This window comes from Pelobates fuscus, chromosome 1 (assembly GCF_036172605.1).
Source record: "Pelobates fuscus isolate aPelFus1 chromosome 1, aPelFus1.pri, whole genome shotgun sequence".
NCBI classification, from domain to species: domain Eukaryota; kingdom Metazoa; phylum Chordata; class Amphibia; order Anura; family Pelobatidae; genus Pelobates; species Pelobates fuscus.
In genome coordinates, this window is record NC_086317.1 from 366689533 (window position 1) to 366710308 (window position 20776).

The window sequence follows — 20776 nt, forward strand, 5'->3', positions numbered from 1 at the left end:
TTTTCAAGTGGGTCTGTGAAGATATATACAGTGCTATGTTTTACGTCTCAAATATAAGTGTGTAAATGTGTTTGTATATAGATAAATATAACAATATTGGCAGAGAGCACTTGTAGGTCTTTTTAAGTGAATATAACACTGCTTTATTTAATTTAGCAGATAGGTGCATTAAAACAGTATAATCAATATTTCAGTCCTCATTCTGCACATTTTTAAGATAGAGAAAATATGTCTAGAAACACTTAAACATAGAGATATTTAAGTGTTCCTATGCACATTTTCTCTATTTTGAAATAAGTCCCAATTGAGGACTGAAACGTTGACCATGCTGCTATAATTCACTCATCTACTGGATTTAATAAAGCAGTGTTATATTCACTTAAAAAGACCTACAAGTGCTCTCTATCAAATTGCCGTATATTTTGGCCGGAGTTAGCACTTTAAATTAGAGACGCCGAGTGCAGAGCCCGAGTTTTATTATATAGACTTTCTCACTTCTCTGGGTGTTAATATTGTGTATTCCTTATTATCGGGTCCGCTATCAGAGGCCCGGGAGTCTGAGGGTTGTGTGAGGTATTTTAGCTGTCCATAGAACTGCACTCTCTTATATATGTTCAGATATATTTTAAACTGGTAGATGGTTTCCTTTCTGCAATTTGAAAAGGTGTAAAATAATGGATTTTCAAAGCAGTTTATTGAAATATGGAGATCTGGAAATGAATACTGACAGTATAGTAATGTTCTGGATGTGTAGTTATAAACTACACCAACACATTAAATGGTTCTACTTATAAATACTAATGTAAGGAAATCATACATTTCGAACAGTTCCATTTTGTGAATTTTGTCAACAGTGTTTTCTATTTGTATGTGCTGTTTGTATAAAATATTTACCCCTAAAGCTATAAAACCCCTTAGTAAGATCTGGTGCAGAAAGTGATATCAAAGAGAGTTTAAAATGTAAGTAAAAATTGATTGAACTGAAAGCTTCAAAGTTTCCAGTTTGGCTATTTTTGCCTTAAAGGAGCACTATAGGGTCAGGAACACAAACATGTATTCCTGACCCTATAGGGTTAAAACCACCATCTAGCCACCCTGGTCCCCTCATGCCTCCCTAAATATTGTAAAATTTTACTTCAAGTCTGGAGCTGCATGCTTTGTCACTGTTTCCTTTAGACCTGCCCACTGCCTGCTGACATCAGCAGAAGTGGTAGCCTGATCCAATCACAATGCTTCCCCATAGGAATGGCTGAGACTGACAAGAGGCAGATCAGGGGCAGAGCCAGCACAACTCAAACACAGCCATGGCCAATCAGCATTTCCTCATAGAGATGAATTGAATCAATGCATCTCTATGAGGAAAGTTCAGTGTCTGCATGCAGAGGGAGGATATACTGAATGTGTGGATGCATTTTAGGCAGCCATGACCCAGGAAGGATCTCTAACAGCCATCTGAGGAGTGGCCAGTGAAGTTATCACTAGGCTGTAATGTAAACACTGCATTTTCTCTGAAAAGACAGTGTTTACAGCAAAAAGCCTGAAGGTAATGATTCTACTCACCAGAACAAATTCAATAAGCTGTAGTTGTTCTGGTTACTATAATGTCCCTTTAAATTCCCTTTAAATTCACTTTCAACAATTTGCATTTTACTGAATAGCACTGAAAGTGATCCCTATACAAACCATACAACAAATATAAGGAATAAAGAACATAGCTCACATGAGCCAGTAGTACATATGATCATTAGGGGTAGTTGTTGACATTTAAAACCTAATATGCCATAGAAAAGAAAGACACCTCCCTGGACTGACAAGGAAGGGGGGACATGACTGCGGCTAGGATAAGGAGTCTTAAAGGAAGAGGAGAGGGGAGGGGGATATATGGATACATAGTTGCTAAGATGGAAGACAGTTATAAGGACAGTGAGGGGAGGGGACTTACCAGTCAGCTCTTGGAAGTGCAGGGATCCTGACTTTCCAACTTTAAAAAAAAAAAAAAAAAATCAAGGCCGCCGTCGCGACTGTCTCCCAGCCCGGTGAGAGGAGGTCGTGAAGGCCGAAGAAGCCGGCGAGCTGGAGTGGCTGGGAACGTGGAGCCGAGCCTGGTGTCGTCCCCCCGAGCGATCCGGTCCCAGGTGAGGGCTGCTGCTGCGTCCGGCAGCCGTTTCCAAGATGGCGATTCGGCGGGAAGATCCAGGAGCCCTCCACCTTCTCTTCCGGCGCGGCCGGAAGTGACGTCACGACGCCGGTCGCGCACGGCCGGCGCGCCGGATATGACGACAGCAGCCGGCGACGGGCAAAACCCGGAAGTGGGTGCCCGCGCCGGAAATAGGATGCCGGGCGCCCGGAGACCACAAGCGCCGGCGGAAGAAGGCAGCAATAGGGGTGCTGTGAGCCGGACAGCAGCCCCAAGGAGATGGGAGTCCCCAGGACCGGCCGGTTCATGGGGTGCCGCGGAGCAGACGGCAGCCCCAAGGTTGCAGTACTGCCAGGATGCCGGCGGTCAGGAGGCCGTGTCGGCTGCAGCCCCTCTGGGAGCTGGGAGGCTCCAGGGGGATTCCGGTGAGGAGGAGGAGTCTGAGGAGGAGCGAGAAGGCGATGGAGGACGGCCCCTGCGCCTCCTCTCATTTGGTGAGTCAGCATGCGCAGGCGCCTGGGGTGCTGCAGGGGGTTCAGGTCAGGATAGCGAGGTGTTGCGCCTGCTGAGGATGTTAGTGGAGGGGCAAGCCAGGGGTACTGGTCTAGGGGCTCAGGGTCCAGGTAGTGCGGATAGTTTGAGGGGTCATGGGGTTGGGGTTGGTTCCTTTCTCCCAGGGTGTGAACTGGCTCCCCTAGGTTTACATGTGCCAGCGGAGGTGCAAGAGAAGATTATTCGTGGTGAGTATGTGGATCTCCTTTCTCTCGTTCCGCCTGACAAGGAGTCCGTGGACAGACCACGACGTGGCGAACAATTGGAGGGAGAAAAGGGTAAGGCTATCCCGCGTACGTTCGGTAATTGGCTGCAAGGATTTAATATCTTTGCCAGCGTGCTAGTGCGCCGTTTCCCTGAGAGGGCCCCGTCTTTATTTGGTTATTTGGACTTAATTTGGGGCGCCTACAAGGTTTATGGAGGGCAATGCTGGTTCAAATACGACCAGCAATTCCGCCAGAAGATGGCGGCGTGCCCGGGTATGGGTTTTGGGGTGCAGGACGGCAGCCTGTGGCTGCTACTTATGACCCCGTGTAGACCCTCTCCCTTTTCGGGGGCGTCCGGCGTCCCCACGGGTACGTCGGCAGGTCAGAGGAAGGGAGTCTGTTGGCTCTTCAACGAGAGCCACTGTAAGTGGTTTAGCTCCTGCAGATTCCGGCACGAGTGTGCCCACTGTGGGGGAGCCCACCCGGCTCTCCGTTGTTTCAAGAAGGGCAGACCATCTGCCTCCAAGGGCTCTGGTAGGGACGACGTTCCTCGCAGAGAGGACTCCAGTGAGCGTGGAAAAGATGCGTCCATGGCTCGTCCAGTATCCTAAGAGGGACGTTGCTAGCCTTTTGTTCGACGGCTTCACAACGGGTTTCTGGATTCCCTTTGTGCTGTCGGACGAGGGCCAGTTCGCGGACAATCTTCGGTCCACGCGGGGGAAAGAGGGTTTGTTACAAGAAAAGTTGGAGGCGGAGATTCAACGGGGCCGCATGGCCGGCCCCTTTGATTCCCCCCCATTTCACAACCTGAGGGTGTCTCCGCTGGGTCTGGTACCCAAAAAGGATCCGGGAGCTTTTCGATTGATTCACCATCTCTCGTACCCTTCGGGGGCGTCGGTCAATGATGACATCGACAGGGATGCGTGCAGGGTACGTTATGCGTCCTTCGACTCGGCATTGCTCCTCCTGCGGCGGGCAGGTCGGGGGGCGTTATTAGCAAACTCGGACATTGAATCGGCCTTTCGTTTGTTGCCGGTTCATCCGGATTGCTTTCACTTGTTGGGGTGTTTCGCTAACGGTTGCTTCTATTATGATATGTGTATGCCCATGGGCTGCGCTATCTCTTGTTATCATTTCGAACTGTTTTCTTCTTTTTTGGAGTGGGTCACGTCCAGAGTTGCGGGTTTGTGTTCGTTGACACATTACCTGGATGATTTTTTGTTTGTTGGTCCGTCGGGTTCCCAGGATTGTACAGCGTTGCTTCAGGCATTCCGGCGGGTGGCGTCAGAGTTCGGAGTTCCTGTGTCCGAACAAAAAACGGTTGGCCCGGTGTTGGTCCTTTCATTCTTGGGTATCGAAATTGATACCGAGAGTATGGTTTTCCGGCTTCCGGAAGAGAAGTTGGAGGGGTTGCTTCGGCTGGTGGACTTGGTCAAAGGTTCCAAGAAGGTTCAGTTGCGACAGATGCAGGGCCTTTTGGGGCACTTGGTTTTTGCATGTCGGGTGTTACCGATGGGTCGGGCATTTTGTCGTAGATTGTCCTTGTCCACGGTGGGGGTGAGGGAACCTTTCCATTACATTCGGATCACGAGGCGCCTTCGGGCGGATCTGGCAGTGTGGAGCTCCTTCCTCAGACGTTACAACGGGCACTCTTGCTGGTTGAGGGAGGCCACCACCAATGCTGCATTGGATCTTTTTACCGATGCCTCGGGGTCCGTTGGCTTTGGAGCGTATTTTCGGGGTCAGTGGTGCGCGGGGTGGAGTGGCCGGAGGAATGGCAGTCTTCCCCATTTCGAAGGAATTTGACCTTTTTGGAACTGTTTCCGATAGTGGTCGCGCTGGAACTGTGGGGTGAGGAGCTGAGAAATCACACGGTGGTCTTTCACACGGACAACATGAGTGTGGTTCATGTGATTGCCCGATCGTCCTCCTCGTCCCCACCAGTTTTGGCTCTTCTCCGTCACCTCGTGCTCCTTAGTCTTCAGTTTAATGTTTGGGTGCGGGCGCAACATGTCCCGGGTGTGCAAAATGTGGTGGCTGATGCATTGTCTCGCTTGCAGTGGGAGCGGTTTCGCGAGGCAGCGCCGGAGGCGCGGCGGACCGGTCTGCAGTGTCCGGACTCCTTATGGAAGCTTGATTTCGAGGCCTGATGGGCTTGGTATCGGACTCCTTGGCGGAGGCTTCCTGGAAGGCATACCGGGCAGTGTGGAAACAGTGGCTGTCGGCAGCACGGGATGGGGATGTATCCACGGAAACGGGACGTACGGAGGCGACTCTTGTGTTGCTGGATGACTTGGTCAGGAGAGGTAGGTCTTGCGCAGTAGCGGAGCAGGCGCTGGCTGCCCTGTCTTTCTTGTTTCGATTTATGGGCTGGCAGGATGTTACAAAGGAATTTGGGATCCAGAGGGTGGTGAAGGGGTGGCGACTGCGGCGTCGCCCGGATCGTCGTCGGCCGATTTCGGTGGAGATGTTGCGGCGGATTCTTTTAGTCTTGCCGCGGGTATGTGGCTCGGATTATGTATCTAAGTTGTTTCGCGTAGCCTTCTCGGTCTGCTTTTTTGGAGTTGGTAGCCCCGAGCAAGGGGAAGGCCTCGCCTTTGGCATTGTCGGATGTGCGGTGGTCTACTTCCTCCGTTGACATTTTTGTGCGACGCTCTAAGACGGACCAGGCGGCCCGGGGTGCCTGGGTTCGTTTAGGGGCCACGAGGGATGTCGTCTGTCCTGTCGGGGCTTTTCACGATTTTCTGGAGGTGCGCCCGGAGCGGGGAGGCCCTTTGTTGGCTCACGCGGATGGGTCTCCCCTAACACGCTATCAGTTCTCGGCAATGCTGAAGAGAGCATTGGCCGCGGGTGGTATGGAAAGTCAAGGGTTTTCGGCCCATTCCTTTTGGATTGGGGCGGCTACCCAGGCAAGTGTTTTGGGTTACTCGGCTGCGGGCATTCAGCGCATTGGAAGATGGGAGTCGGGGCGTTTTAAGACTTATGTCCGACCTCATATGCTGTAACCCTCTTCTCGTTGTAGGTGGGCGGCCCCGGTACGTGTGGATACTAGGGCATTCCTATGTGTACTGGGCAGCTAGGCGAGCTGAAGACCGGGCCTACGGACGAAATTTGGGGTTCTCAGTGGACTTGGCCCGAGTCAGGTGGAAGGGCATTAGGGGCCTCCGATGGCAGCAAGTATATCCTGAGTTCGTGGAGCTCCGTAAGTTTGTGTCAGGGCCGGTGGTGGTGGTGGTGGTCCATGCGGGCGGGAACGACTTGGGGGTATCCAGGACGGTGGACCTTCTCCACGCGATTCGGCACGACTTGGCGAGGTGCATGGCGCTGTTTCCGGACATGACCTTGGTTTGGTCGGAGGTGGTTTCCAGGCCGTGCTGGCGCGCGCTGCCGCACTCGCGCGGTTTGGAGAAGAGCCGGCGCAAGCTGAATATTGCAGTGGGGAAGTTTGTCCGGCGGCTAGGTGGGGTGGTCGTCCGACATGTGGAGCTGGAAGGAGAGAACCAGAACTTAATGAGGAGGGATGGGGTCCACTTAAATGAGATAGGGTTGGACATCCTGAACACGGGTTTGCAGAGTGGGATTGAGGCTGCGCTGTCTGCGGGGGGCGCGATGACGGCAGGAGGCGTGAGGGGAAGTCGTCATCGCGGTGGCGGGAGTCCTGGCCAGCGCAGGCAGAACTGATGGAGTTGCCGAGGAGGCTTGGGGAGTCGCAGCCTGTTGGGAGCTGATGGCGGAGGCAGGCTGCTCATGGACTCATGGTTTGTGGGGATAGACCTGTCTGTTGGGCAATCACCCCAACAGCTGACAGTATTTATGTTGCTGGCATGGAAAAATTAAATAAAGCTGTGGCCGATGCCCTTACCCAACTTTATACGGTCTCTGTGTGTCATTGGGAAAGGGGGGCACCGGGTGGGTGGTACAGTCATCTAGACAGCAGTCTTGAAAATAAATAAGATATGTAACATTGCGGGCTATTATCTAGTACAATTAAAAGTACAAATAGAATCACATTTACGGGTTGATTTACTTTTAATTGAATACAGTCATTTGTACATTAATATTATTGCATTTCTATGCTGAGAAAATTGTATAAAGGTATATAAATCAAAATGATACTTGTACCTGCTTAGACCCAAGAAGTATTTCAGACCATGTCAATGTTCGGTTTACCCAACCATCAAGCTTCTCTGATTCTAAAATGTCTTTGATTTGCTCACAATAATATTTCCTAAATGTGTTACAAAATAATTCACAATTTAATATTTAATCCAAGTATTGTCAAAAGCAAGAATTTGGAGGAAACTGACAAGGAAATTAAACATTTTAGGCTTAAATGAACAAGCTGAAAAAAATAACTACATCCTGCAATTCTTTTAGTTCACTTAATCATTGAAAATAGCTTTTTAGTAAGAGCAGGCGGGTACTGCAAATATAATTCAAAACTTCTAAATTATTTCACATCAAACCAATGGCATATTATTTTTTCTTTCTTTTATTTAACCCCTTAACGCCGTTACGGCGTTCTATGCCGTCGCGGCTTTAAAGGGCTTTAAAGCCGTTGCGGCGGCATAGAACGCCGTAACGGCTTGCAGCCCCAGGAGCAGAGGTGTACTCACCTCCGCCGCGATCCTCTTCTGGGGGGCTGTCTGAGAGCCCAGGCAGCCCCCCTCCGGCAAATGAGGCCCCCGGGGGCCATGTGATCGCTCTCAAAGAGCGATCACATGGCCCCCTATAGCTGGCTATGGATCTGCCAGCAGGGGGACTGTTTAAAATATTAGACAGTCCCCCTGCTGGTAGGTAGTGTAAAAAAATAAATATTAAAATGTTATAAAATAAATGAAATGCCTTTTTATATATATATAATATGTATATATATTATATATATAATATATATACATATTATATATATGTAACGTCATACGTAATGTATTTTAATATTAATATTAGTATATATATTAATATTAAAATACACTTAGAATGACGTTACATATATATAATATGTATATATATTATATATATAATAGATCTACATATATATATTATATATATATACGCATAATTACAATAATAAATAAATAAAATAATTAAATAAATAAATAAAATATTGAAACAAAATATAAAATAAATTATATATTCATATGTAATTTCATTCTAACTGTATTTTGTTATTAATATATATATATTGGAAACAGAATACACTTAGAATGACATTCTATATATATCTATCTATATATAAAATACAAATAACCGCAAATATATATAGAGAGATAAATACATATAATTACATAAAAGATTACATTAGTATACACGTAGAATTTATATACCTATAAATGCATATATATTAAAATTCTACGTGTATATTTAAGTAATTTTTTAACATAATTATGTCATTTGATTAATTAAAATTTGATTGACATGCCTGACAACACAGGGAGAAAGTGCAGAGAATTTAATTCGCATGCACTATATTAGACCCTGTAACTCTCCAAGACACCATAAAACCTGTACATAGGGGGTACTGTTTTACTCGGGAGACTTCGCTGAACTCAAATATTAGTGTTTAAAACTGGTAAATTGTATTACAACGATGATATTTTAAGTAAAAGTGACGTTTTTTGCATTTTTTACAAACAAACTGCACTTTTATGGACTATATTATTGTTGTAATATGTTTTACTGTTTTAAAACACTAATATTTGTGTTTAGTGAAATCTCCCGAGAATAACAGTACCCCACATGTACAGGTTTTATGGTGTTTTGGAAAGTTAGAGAGTCACATATAAGGCTTGCATTTCATTTTTTTGACATTGAAATTTGCCAGATTAGTTATGTTGCCTTTGAGACCGTATGGTAGCCCAGGAATAAGAATTACCCCCATGATGGCATACCATTTGCAAAAGTAGACAACCCAAGGTATTGCAAATGGGGTATGTCCAGTCATTTTTAGTAGCCACTTAGTCACAAACACTGGCCAAATATTAGTTTTTTGCTTTTTTCACACAAAAACAAATATGAACGCTAACTTTGGCCAGTGTTTGTGACTAAGTGGCTACTAAAAAAAACTAAACATACCCCACGTTCAATACCTTGGGTTGTCTACTTTTTCAAATGGTATGCCATTATGGGGGTAATTCTCATTCCTGGGCTACCACACCGTCTCAAAGGTAACATTACTAATCTGGCAAATTTCAATTTGAAAATGGAACGTTCTATATTTGACCCTGTAACTTTCCAAAACACCATAAAACCTGTTAATGGGGGGTACTGTTGTACTCGTGAGACATCGCTGATTACAAATATGTGCATTTTGTTGCCGTAAAACCTAACAGTATTATGACATTTACAGCTAAAATGTGAGGCGGAACTACAAATTTAAAAAAAAAAATCAAATTTCTCACAGTTTTTTTTAATTTTATTCATAACAAATTGTTTTAAATACAAATATTTTATATGAAATGAAAGCCCTGTTTCTCCTGAACAAAATGATATATAATAAGTGTGGGTGCATTTAATATGAAAGAGGGGAACTACGGGTGAACAGACATATAGCGCAAATTCCAGTTTTTGTTTACGTTTTGTTTTGATCAGAACGTGTACTATTGACTCCGTCCTGAAGGGGTTAATAATAAATAAATAAATAAATAAATGCCTGTCTTCCTTCTACGATTGCTCTTAAGTCCTTAAGATGAATTGTCATGCAAATTTGAGAAAGGCGTATTGGTAAGACAGGCCTATATTAATCTGTTAGTAATCTAAAAACATACTTGGGAATCAAATCAGTCAGTGAAATACATTTTTGACACTGTTGATATTACTAGATTAGCTTTGTTGAATGCTTTCCTTTTCTAGGAACTCACACATCTCCATGTTGATTGAACTAGTATCTGAAGATAACCTAGTCTGCTATCAATGACTCCAATCTGTCCATTTGCTAAGTATACAGAATTGTATGTGGTTATCTGCTTCTCTCATTATCCCCTACAGCACGCAGCAGATGCAACATCAATAGCGCAGAAGCTTTGAAATAGTTTAAATGTGAATGTGATTTGTTTATAACTTGTTGCTTTTTCCCTAAAGGCAGATAAAAAAAAAGCACAGTTCACCTCCCTAAGTAGGTGAAATTAATTTGGAGAGCCTTCTCACAACCCCTGATTAACTTTTCTCCTCTGGGCTTGAAGCATATCATCTAAAAATCACTTTTCCGCTCATTATCATATTTATTTGTATGTAGTTGAAACATCTCATGCCAATGAATATCAAATAGCCTCATTAGACCTTATTTATATATTCACTGGTAAGACTTATTTAGTTTAACGTGCTCTTTTATTGCCATATATAAGAAAATAAGATTGTAAAGATAAACAAATGCAACCATTTAATATGTGGGATCAGAGTCCCTTTTCTGATACCTTAGCTAAAATTGCAATCTATTTGCCACAAAGAAACACAAAATTGAAAAAGATATATTTCATGTTACAGAATACAAACAACATAAAAAAAAACCTCCATAACTATTGCATAATGCTATAAAGATCCTGGTAAACTAACTGCTGCGTTACAGTCATAAAAATGTCTAAAATGTTTATTATTTACAAGTCAGAAAATGTATTGACAAATTGTTGTACTGATCAAGGACTCATTGTTTAGTTCTGAAGGTACCAACATCACAGCAATTCTTGAAGCTAACATACTGATTGCTGGATCAACCCCCTGATGGATAACAAGTTTGCAGGGGCACCACCTGCCAAGGCTGTTTCGACCATCTTGAATATTTTTGCACTCGGTCCAGGGAGATCTAGGATTTTATGCTGGCAGTTCTGCAAGGAAAAATCCAGGCCTTTTTTGGCCTTTCAACCTGATTTGCATCACAGACTTTATAGCATCTAGAAGTGAATGAAACTCCTCAGACACCGTTAGGGCTATAAGGATTTTGGTGGCACTGACGGAATAGGCGGTAGAGGAAGCTACTACCTCTTTTCCTGATTGCATGGCACAGTTATTATACAACCAAGTGTAAAATAGAAAAAGCCTATAGGAGAGCCAAGAAAATTTTAAGGATCACATAATAGGGAGATTCTACACAGTAGCAGTACTGGGAAGTGCAGTGTAAAAGTAAGTATAACAGGCACAGAATGGGTAGAAACTAAAGGCACAGTAGTAAAACTGGCAAGCTCACAGAGTGTTTCCTCAGGAATGACTGCTGGGAAGCACCGATATGCTGCCCAGCAACCCAGCCGACCAATCGGCTTAATCTCGCCCCCAAACAAGCGGTATTGGCTGCGCAACAAAGCTGGAGGGGGGGGGAGTGGGGTGAGAGAGAGGGAGGTTGCAGGGAGGGAGAAAGAAAGGAGCAAACAGTGCTCCTAAGGAGAAGCTTTAAATAGGGAATAAAACGGTGGGGAAAAAGTTCTAACATACCATAAATAAATACAGTAAATAGAAAATTGCTCAAAATTAGGACAGAAATATGAAAATTGTACTTAGCTGAGGAGGCAGCAGCAAAGAAAGAGGAGTGGCTTAAGGTCACATGGGACATTATTGTGCTAGGAGCATTCTCATTGGATATATATGTTATGTTATGTTATATATGTTAATCCTTTAGGGTACATGTTGTTCTGTTGTTTTTCTTTGAATATCTACAGTATCCTTTCTTTGCTGCTGAGGAATAAAGAAAGAGATTAAGCATAATATGAGCCGTCGTATCCTTTAATAAAATTCAAGAACTAGCAGTGTGATTTACTAAAGTGAGGATTCAAAGTGATTTTCAAGTTCAGGGTAAAAATAGCCACACTGTGCTTCCAGTTCAGCTACTTTGACCTTACATTTTAAATTCACTTTAAACTCCCATTTCAATATAAAGTTAAAAATACTGATTATACATTTCTCAAATACAAAGAGAAATCTGCATTTCTGTCTCCAGGGAAGCTGCAGGGAAAATGTTTCCGTTCATTTTGCTTGTGGGTTTCATCCTGATGGTATTACTGATGGGTTGTTTCTGTCATCTCAGTTAAGTCTTAAACGGATATTACAGGCACCCATAACACTTCATCTCAATTAAGCGGTCTGGGTGCAGTAGCAGTGCATGATTCTTTTGCAGTCCATTGTAATGTTTCCATAGCCACTAGAGATGCTTCTCCTGTTAAAGTCAGTTCTCACACCTCTTTGGGATGCTTCTCATAAAGATCATTAAATTGGAGAAGCATGGTGCTTAATGCTCACGTGCTTCTAGAGTTACCACCTTTATTGTAAAAAAAAATACCATCCATACTAATTTGCTTAATTAATTATGTGTGACATCACAGGATGTGTTGTAAGAGCTACAATACATTTGCAGGGGAACATACTGCCAGAGGCAATCTCAACATTAGGCCAAATAGTTTTTCCACCTAAAACTTCCATGTGGCCTTGGCAACAAAGCAAAGTAATACTAATACAGATGCATTGCATTATGTCCTTGCCTCCTACCTTAACATTGAGTAAAGTATGGGGGAAGTCAAAGTGTCTCCATACCTGTGCCATGAGCCTAGTAGAGAGCCAGACAGGACCTTAGGTATAGGGGAGTGGGGGGCAGGATTTAGAACACTATGTAGCTGGAATTGATATAATAAGATTTGGATTTTTGAAGGTTCTTTTGACATGATTGAGGGTAAAGACAATATTTGACAGGGATTGATATCACATACAGGTGTGATTGCAATATCTGTCAGGAATTGATAAAAATGTGATGAAAGCACATTGATCTGGAATTGATATAACTGTTGTGATTAGAGTTTGCTAGAAATAGGGTGTAGAGGGATCCATCTTGTGCACTGCAGGGGTTGATTCTAACATACACATAAATATAAACAAAATAATAAATGAGCATAATAAAACACAGAATGAACATAATAATAAAATACACAGACTTAAATATGTGATGAAATATGCCTTGGTCTTTTATTTCATTTACAAAACATTACAAATCGTAACTTATTCACTTAAAATATATAACTTGTAACTAAACATCTCCGGTCTTTAAACCCCCAGAGATTTAGCACATAATTTAACAGAGTTTGCCCTATTAGCCAGAACCTAAACAAATATATACCAAACTCGGCTAGTCCACCCCCCCCCTCTCCCCCCCCCCCCATTTAAAATAGGCCGGTGACCTTAACCATAATAAAAAAACATGACATTAAAAAAAAAAAGATTATAGGGAGAGAATTTGGAAAAACAGGTCCTAATTACTTTTCCCACTCATCTTTTTGGCGCCAGCTGTTACCTGAGGGCGCCTTAGATAGTCCGTTTTTTCTGTCTTACAGTGCCCTCGTGAACTTCTATACTGAAATGTCCACGAGGGCATTGAAAAGACTGTTGCCGATGTCCTTGCGACCAACCAGCAGTTTGCGTGGCAAAAACCCTCTCCAACTGAATAACTAATGCAGCTCACATGTGTACATGGTCAATGTGCCGTCTGTTTTGGCTAACAGTTTAGAGGTTGAGGGCATTATGTATCTGGGTGTATATGTTTAAGGGCTCGGGGCACTACCTATCTGGTTGTATATTGTTAAGGGTTGAGGGCACTGTCTTTCCGGGTTTATATGATTAGGTTTGAGGGCACTATCAAGTTACTTGTGTTCCCCCATTCCTTACTTACCGGGTCTGCAGGCTGGGAGCTGCCGTCTGTACTGTCTGCTGTGTAGCTGCTCCCCTGCAGATTCAGTCAGTAGAGAGAGGTAAGGATGAGATGTAACGCATATCCCTACACACACACCCCCCTCCCCCCTCCCCTTACTGGTCAGCGCCGGTATTGCAATTTAAGCTAATTCAAAGAAAAATGCTGGCATTTGTATTGTTGGTATTTTTGCAATAATGGCACTGGCCACGCAGCCTCAAATACCAGCTGCTCTGATAAAATATCAGCCAGGTGGCAACCCTGTACTTCTCATTCCCAATGCTTTTCTATCATTGTATTTGACAAGAAAATGAGGAGAGACACCTGTATGTGACATTGTGGCAGGAGGATCAGGTGGCTGCACTGAGTAAGTCACAGTGCTGAAAAATTTCTTAAATACCTTTTTTCATTATATATAGTTACATAGTTACATAGCTGAAACGAGACTTGCGTCCATCAAGTTAAGCCTTCCTCACATATGTTTATGCTGTTGATCCAAAAGAAGGCAAAAAAAACGAGTCTGAAGCTCTTCCAATTTTGCAACAAACTAGGAAAAAAATCCTTCTTGATCCCAAAATAGCAGTCAGATGTCTCCTTGGATCAAGCAGCTATTACCCCACTAATTAAAAATTATATCCCTGTATGTTATGTTTTTGCAAGTATTTATCCAATTGCAGTTTAAACATCTGTATATACTCTGACAAAACCACCTCTTCAGGCAGAGAATTCCATATCCATATTCCATATCCTTATTGCTGTATAAAAACCTTTTCTTTGTCTTCAATGAAATCTCCTTTCTTCCAGCCTAAATGTGTGACCTCGTGTCCTATGTATAGCCCTGTTTATGAATAGATTTCCAGATAAAGGTTTGTACTGGCCCCAAATATATTTGTATAATGTTATCATATCCCCTCTAAGGCTCAGTTTTTCCAAACTAAACAGATTTACATTTTTTAACCTTTCTTCATAACTAAAATGCTCCATTCCTTTTATCAATTTTGTAGCCCGTCTCTGCACTTTTTCTAGTGCCATGATATCTTTCTTTAGAACAGGTGCCCCAAATATTCAAGGTGTGGTCTTACCAGCGATTTATAAAGAGGCAAAATTATATTTTCATCCCGAGAATGTATGCCCCTATTTATACATGACAAAACCTTACTGGCCTTAGCAGCTGCAGATTGACATTGCATATTGCTGTTTAATTTGTTGTCTATATCAATTCCCAAATCCTTCTCGTGTGTGGTTATCCCTAGTTCACTACCATTTAGGGTGCAAATTGCTTGTGCATTCTTAACCCCGAAGTGCATAACTTTGCATTTCTCTACGTTAAATTTAATCTGCCATTTTAGTGCCCAGTCCCCCAATCTATCCAAATCCCTCTGCAGCAAAGCAATATCCTACTCACATTTTATTACTTTACAAAGTTTTGTGTCATCTGCAAATACTGATACATGGTTTTCAATGCCTACTTCAAGATCATTTATAAATATGTTAAATTAAAAGTGATCCCAAAACAGAACCCTGAGGGACACCACTTACCACTTTTGTTTAGCCTGAAAATTTACCATTAATGACAACATATATTTTAATTTAAAACATACAAATAATACTAAATGAGTAGCACAACCATTAAAAAAAAAAAAAAAAATCACTTTATTAATTGGGTCAAATATGCCAGGTATCCCAAAGCTCGTATCAAAAACATTAACAATAATATCAAAACAGCACTCCATACAAAAAATAAAAAGTACACAAAGATCACATGTATTCATACAAACAGCAAAAAAAGAATACAACAATGTTATCCATGGTTGTGGCAGACCACCAGTATATCGCCGCCACGGACTCCCTTTCCAAAAGTAACGTAGCGCTATCAATCATGAAAGTAAATATCGCTGGTATCGCCTTTACCCCAATACATTAGTCGAGACTGAATACTGGGAGTAGATCTGTTTATTTCAGGCAAGCAGTCTCAATTTATACATACAATAAGCTCCTCCCTGTGCCTGAGAGATAATTGAGTCAGGACACTTACAAATCAATCTCCCAGGTACATAAAAATATGAAAATTCTTTAACACCTTAAAAGAACCCCCAAAATCAATGAAAACCACTCAAGAGTCATATCCCCACATAGCCCTGATCTGAATGCCTAACATATCCAAATAGCACTCTGATCAGTTTCGTGTTTTGGAATTGCCATCGAGGGAAATTTTGGACCAGCCGGTAACGAGGTAGAAGCCCAAAATAGTTCCAGAGAAATCGTGGCAACGGTCAGTCTGAGTTCTAGGATTTCTCTACAAAAACCACACACAATATCCAAATGCTTTAAAGTGTTGAATGCTCCCCCTAGTCATAGTTCTTATCTCCCAAACGCCGTTTGTATAGGTGGTTGAAAACTTGAATGGGCAGGTGTTCGTGAGAGTGCCTAGCCGAAATCAGTTCCAGGCACTCAACGCCCAGGTACCGTTGCCTGCGTTCGGGAGACAAAATGGCCACCATCCATTCTGTCGACCACATGCATTCGGTTGCACAAAATGGCCACCCAGGGGAGCATTTTATTAATAGTTTCCATTGTGGTTTCGCACGGGATTTCTATGAAACTGCTATGTTTTCAGGTGCATGGTTAAAACTAGGGGGACCTGGCACCCAGACCACTTCATTGAGCTGCAGTGGTCCTTTAAGAATATTCTGCTTTTTCCATGTATGTGCAGGATAGCAAGAAAGCCACATAGGAGAGGGTTCTACTTTCCTCACTCTCATGGAGGTCTATCCTGAAGTGTTTGACAGGTGGTCAGGTGGGGGATTGACAGGTGGGGGATTTATGGCTAAACCAGATTTTGGTTTGGTGTTCAACATAAACTAAAATTGTAGTAATGATCTTTAGCATATTTGTTTAGAAAAACATTCTCCTTGGTACCTGATCAGTTTTAATTATGTGAAATGATTGTAAAGGGCACCTAAGTATTGCTTGTTCTGTAAACATTGTCAAAACGTAAAATTGTTATCTTTAAAAATGCATCTTTAAAATATCACTGGATCAATCAAATTAAAACTGCCTTGGTTTCTTTGCCAGCATGTAATATTTCTAATCACTTGACTTAAGCTGCTTCCCCACAGCATCTGGAAGAAAAGTTTTATTAAAACTTTAACCTACTCAGGGGATGAAGATAGAAAGCTTAAGTAAACAAATATAGGGAGCAAAAAGATATAACAATCTGGACAGTTTTATAGTTTTATAGTTTTACTGCATGTATATTCACATTTCCAGTTTATTTCTTTTAATTGATATTGGTATAGTTAAAGTACCACTATAGGCACCCAGACCACTTCAGCTCAATGATGTGGTCTGGGTGCCAGGTCCCCCTAGTTTTAACCTTGCAGCTGTAAACATAGCAGTTTCATGCTAATCATGGAGATGCTGAACTTTCTACAGAGATGCACTACCCCTTCGTGCCTCCTTGCAGATTCCAGCCAATCCAATGCTTCCCTATGTTAAATTCTGATGTCAGCAAGGAGGTGGATCAGGGCACTGGAAATAAGGTACATTTTCTTACTTATTAAGGGGGGCAAGCTACCTAAATGGTGATTTGAACACTATAGGTTCAGGCATACGTTTGTATTCCTGGTCCTATAGTGTTCATTTAAGGTCAAGAAAGCTAAACTGAAAACAGAACTGATTTGAAGATTTTTGTGTGTAGATATTTAAGTCTAAATTCACTTTGGATTTCAATCAATTTGCACTTTAACAAACAACTGTCAGAAGAAGAAAGAATACAAAAATGTCCAATTTTGCAATCACTAAAAATAAACTGCATATGATTTAGTAGGACAAGGCATCACAGCAGAACGGTAAACAAAACAAAAACTAAACAACAATTTCCTCTGACAGGGATGCATTACATACCATTAAAGCAGGGGTGCCTAAAGGTAGATCACCAGATATTTTTAAACTACAACTTCCATTATGCATTTCATTCTATAGGAATTTTAAAGGCAGGCCAAACATCATGGGAGTTGTAGTTCTACAACATCTGGGGATCTACTTTTTAGGCAGCTCTGCATTAGTTTGTTAGAATCCACTGGTAACTTTTGACCAGTAGGGTAAATGTCTAGAGGTTGTAAAAATAGAATTGTATATACCTTTTTATCCATATTCATATACAAGTAAAATGAATAGAATACTATATCATGACATGCATTGATGGTGTAATGCAATGGGGCATTAGTTATAATGACATATTATGTAAATTGTTTTTTTTTTTTAAATGGTTTGTTAACCTGTTCTTTGGAATATTCTTGGAATGAAACGTCACTATTCATCAGAGACAAGGTTAGGTGGAGGAAGGTTTCACTAGTGTTAACAAAATATAATGGTACAACCTTGACAAGTGAGTGGGTTTCTCTGCAAGGATGGAGAGAGCATGCCTATAAGCAGTGGCGTACACACAACCCATGGGGCCCCGGTGCGAAAACTGATCTGTGCCCCCCCCGCGCGCGCTTACTCTACGCGAACTGGCGGTGGGCACCTGGTCAGAGGGGTCACAGGGCTGCGACCCCTGCGACCATGGTATGTACGCCAGTGCATGCAGATAGATATACACTTAAAGGACCACTACGGACACCCAGATCACATCAGCTCAATGAAGTGGTCTGGGTGCCAGGTCCCTCTAGTTTTAACCCTGCAGCTGAAAACATAGCAGTTTCAGAAAAACTGTTATGTTTCACTGAGGGTTAATCCAGCCTCTAGTGGCTGTCTCATTGACAGCCGCTAGAGGAGCTTCTGCGATTCTCACTGTGAAAATCACAGTGAGAAGACGCTGAACGTCCATAGGAAAGCATTGAGTAATGCTTTCCTATGGGCGGTTTGCATGCGCATTCAGAGCTGAGTGGCGGAGAGATCCCCAGCGCCAAGGGTGTCCGGCGCTGGAGAAAGGTAAGTGCTTAAGACATACACACTCTCATGAACAGACGCATACACACTAGCTAACAGACACACAAACTCAGTGACAGACATACACACTCACTCACTTACAAAACACACACTCACTAACAGACACACACAGTAACACACTCACTGACACACTAACACTAACACACACACACTCACTAACACTCACTAACACACACTCATTCCCTGGGGTCCAGTGGTGGTGGTGCTGCTGGGCGGGTTATCTGGCTGGCGGGCGCGCGAGGGAGCACTTTCCCCTGGGTGCTCCCTCTTCAGCTCCCTCGCGCGCCGCGTACTGATACCGGAGCCGGAAGATGATGTCATCTTCCGGCTCCGGTATCAGTGCGGCGCGCAAGGGAGCTGAAGAGGGAGCACTCAGGGGAAAGTGCTCCCTCGCGCGCCCCCCAGCCCGGTGATACCACGGCCAGCCTCTGGGGGCCCTGAGGTGGCCGGCTCCTGGGCCCCCCAGGGGAAGAGGCTGGCCACAGTGGGTACATACCGGGTCGCAGGGCGGCCGGGCCCCCAGGTGGGCCGGGCCCGGTCGCAGCCGCAACCCCTGCGACCCTGGTATGTACGCCACTGCCTATAAGTTTAATTAAAAGTAGCACACATATTACCAAAAGCACCATTACTTACAATAAAGAGCCATTATTTAAAAATGAAGATATTACTGCTATATATCTAACAATACATTTTATTAAGTGGAAATATATATTGATAGCACAAGTATGGTAATTGATAGAAAGTAAAGGACACTTACGTGCATGCTTTATCTGCAGGGAAAGCAAATCAGATACAACATGATAGAACATGCTTCCATTATGTTAGTATTCATGCAAGGACAGACACCAGCTACTGCGTAAGTGAAGGAATACAATTGTAATGTAGACATGGAACAGAATACTATACTGTGCACATGACACAGCAAAGAAATCATGTTCATTTCAGAATTTTTTTAAAAAAAAAACAGACATTTTCTTCTATGAAGTGTTTTTCTGGGCACAAACCAGAGTATTAGACACACGCTTTACTGCTATTGAGCCACTATGTTTTAGCACTTTATTCATTGTGTATCAGTACGTTTGTCTGTGTAACTCCATTCTCAGATCCTTCATTCCCTCCATTGTATGTTAGCCGCCTGGGTTTGCCAGTCTATTTATGGGCCTGTTAGCTATTCTAATGTAACATTTTTTTCTGTTATTTTGTCTGCCTGCTCTGTTTGACCTGTTTACATGTAGATTCATGTAAGCAGAGCCCTATTAGTTGCTTGCTTGTTATTTCCTGTTTTATACTGTTTGTAAAAATGTGCTACAAAATATGTTGGCTCTGTATAAAAGAATGAAGATAATAATAGCAATGACAAGTTTGTTGAAAGCAGTTTTCTTTCATTTTCTCTCATTCTGCATACCTTTCCCTCTAGATAAAATGCACATGCAGGTGTCTCCCATATTGTCAACTTATTCTTCTATAATAACATTTCTTGTTGGATATGAAACGGTAAAACCTTATTTTCCAAATAATGGTTCCCATGCCATCATATTATATGTTATCGTGTTGAAGTAAGGGTTTCTATAACATTTGACTATTAGTTAAATATGTAAGAATGATCTTCTGATACATGTATACAGATTCACGCTCTGTCAAGACAGTGATATTGTTAGTATACTAATACTCCAAAAATCGTCCCCAATCCACTGCTGTTTGTTAAAAAATGCTTCATTAGGATTGTAAATGTAGCTCAACGTATAATATGAGATAGATGAATTCCATTTGGGATTTACTGTAAAAACACATGTAGCACAAATGACAGTCATTTTATATTTATATGTTTCATTACATTATGATTGTATAACATTATAAATCTATTATTGTAAGTGTGAAGCTACCTCCAAGCCCATCACATTGCAGTGTTTTTATAGTTTATTTCCTGCTATTTCCAACTTTCAACTATTTTTCTTTTCTTTAAATCTCTTTTCTTTCCTTGTAAATATTTCATAATTATGTTGATACTTATGTAAATGTCCATAACTATACTAATGTCACTATGTAATTTGCTTAATCCACTAATGAGAGTATCAAAACCTCCAACTTGAAGAACCAATGTTCTAAATCTTTTCTCTTTTATATATAATGTACTTTTTATATATTATATGCGTTTTTTTGTAAGATTTTTTGCGTTTGTGTTGACACCCCACCACCCCCTCCCTCCCCTTCTCTAACATCAGTTGTTTTAAGTTTTTAAGTGTTACACTCTATCAGATTGATCAGCATTGCTTC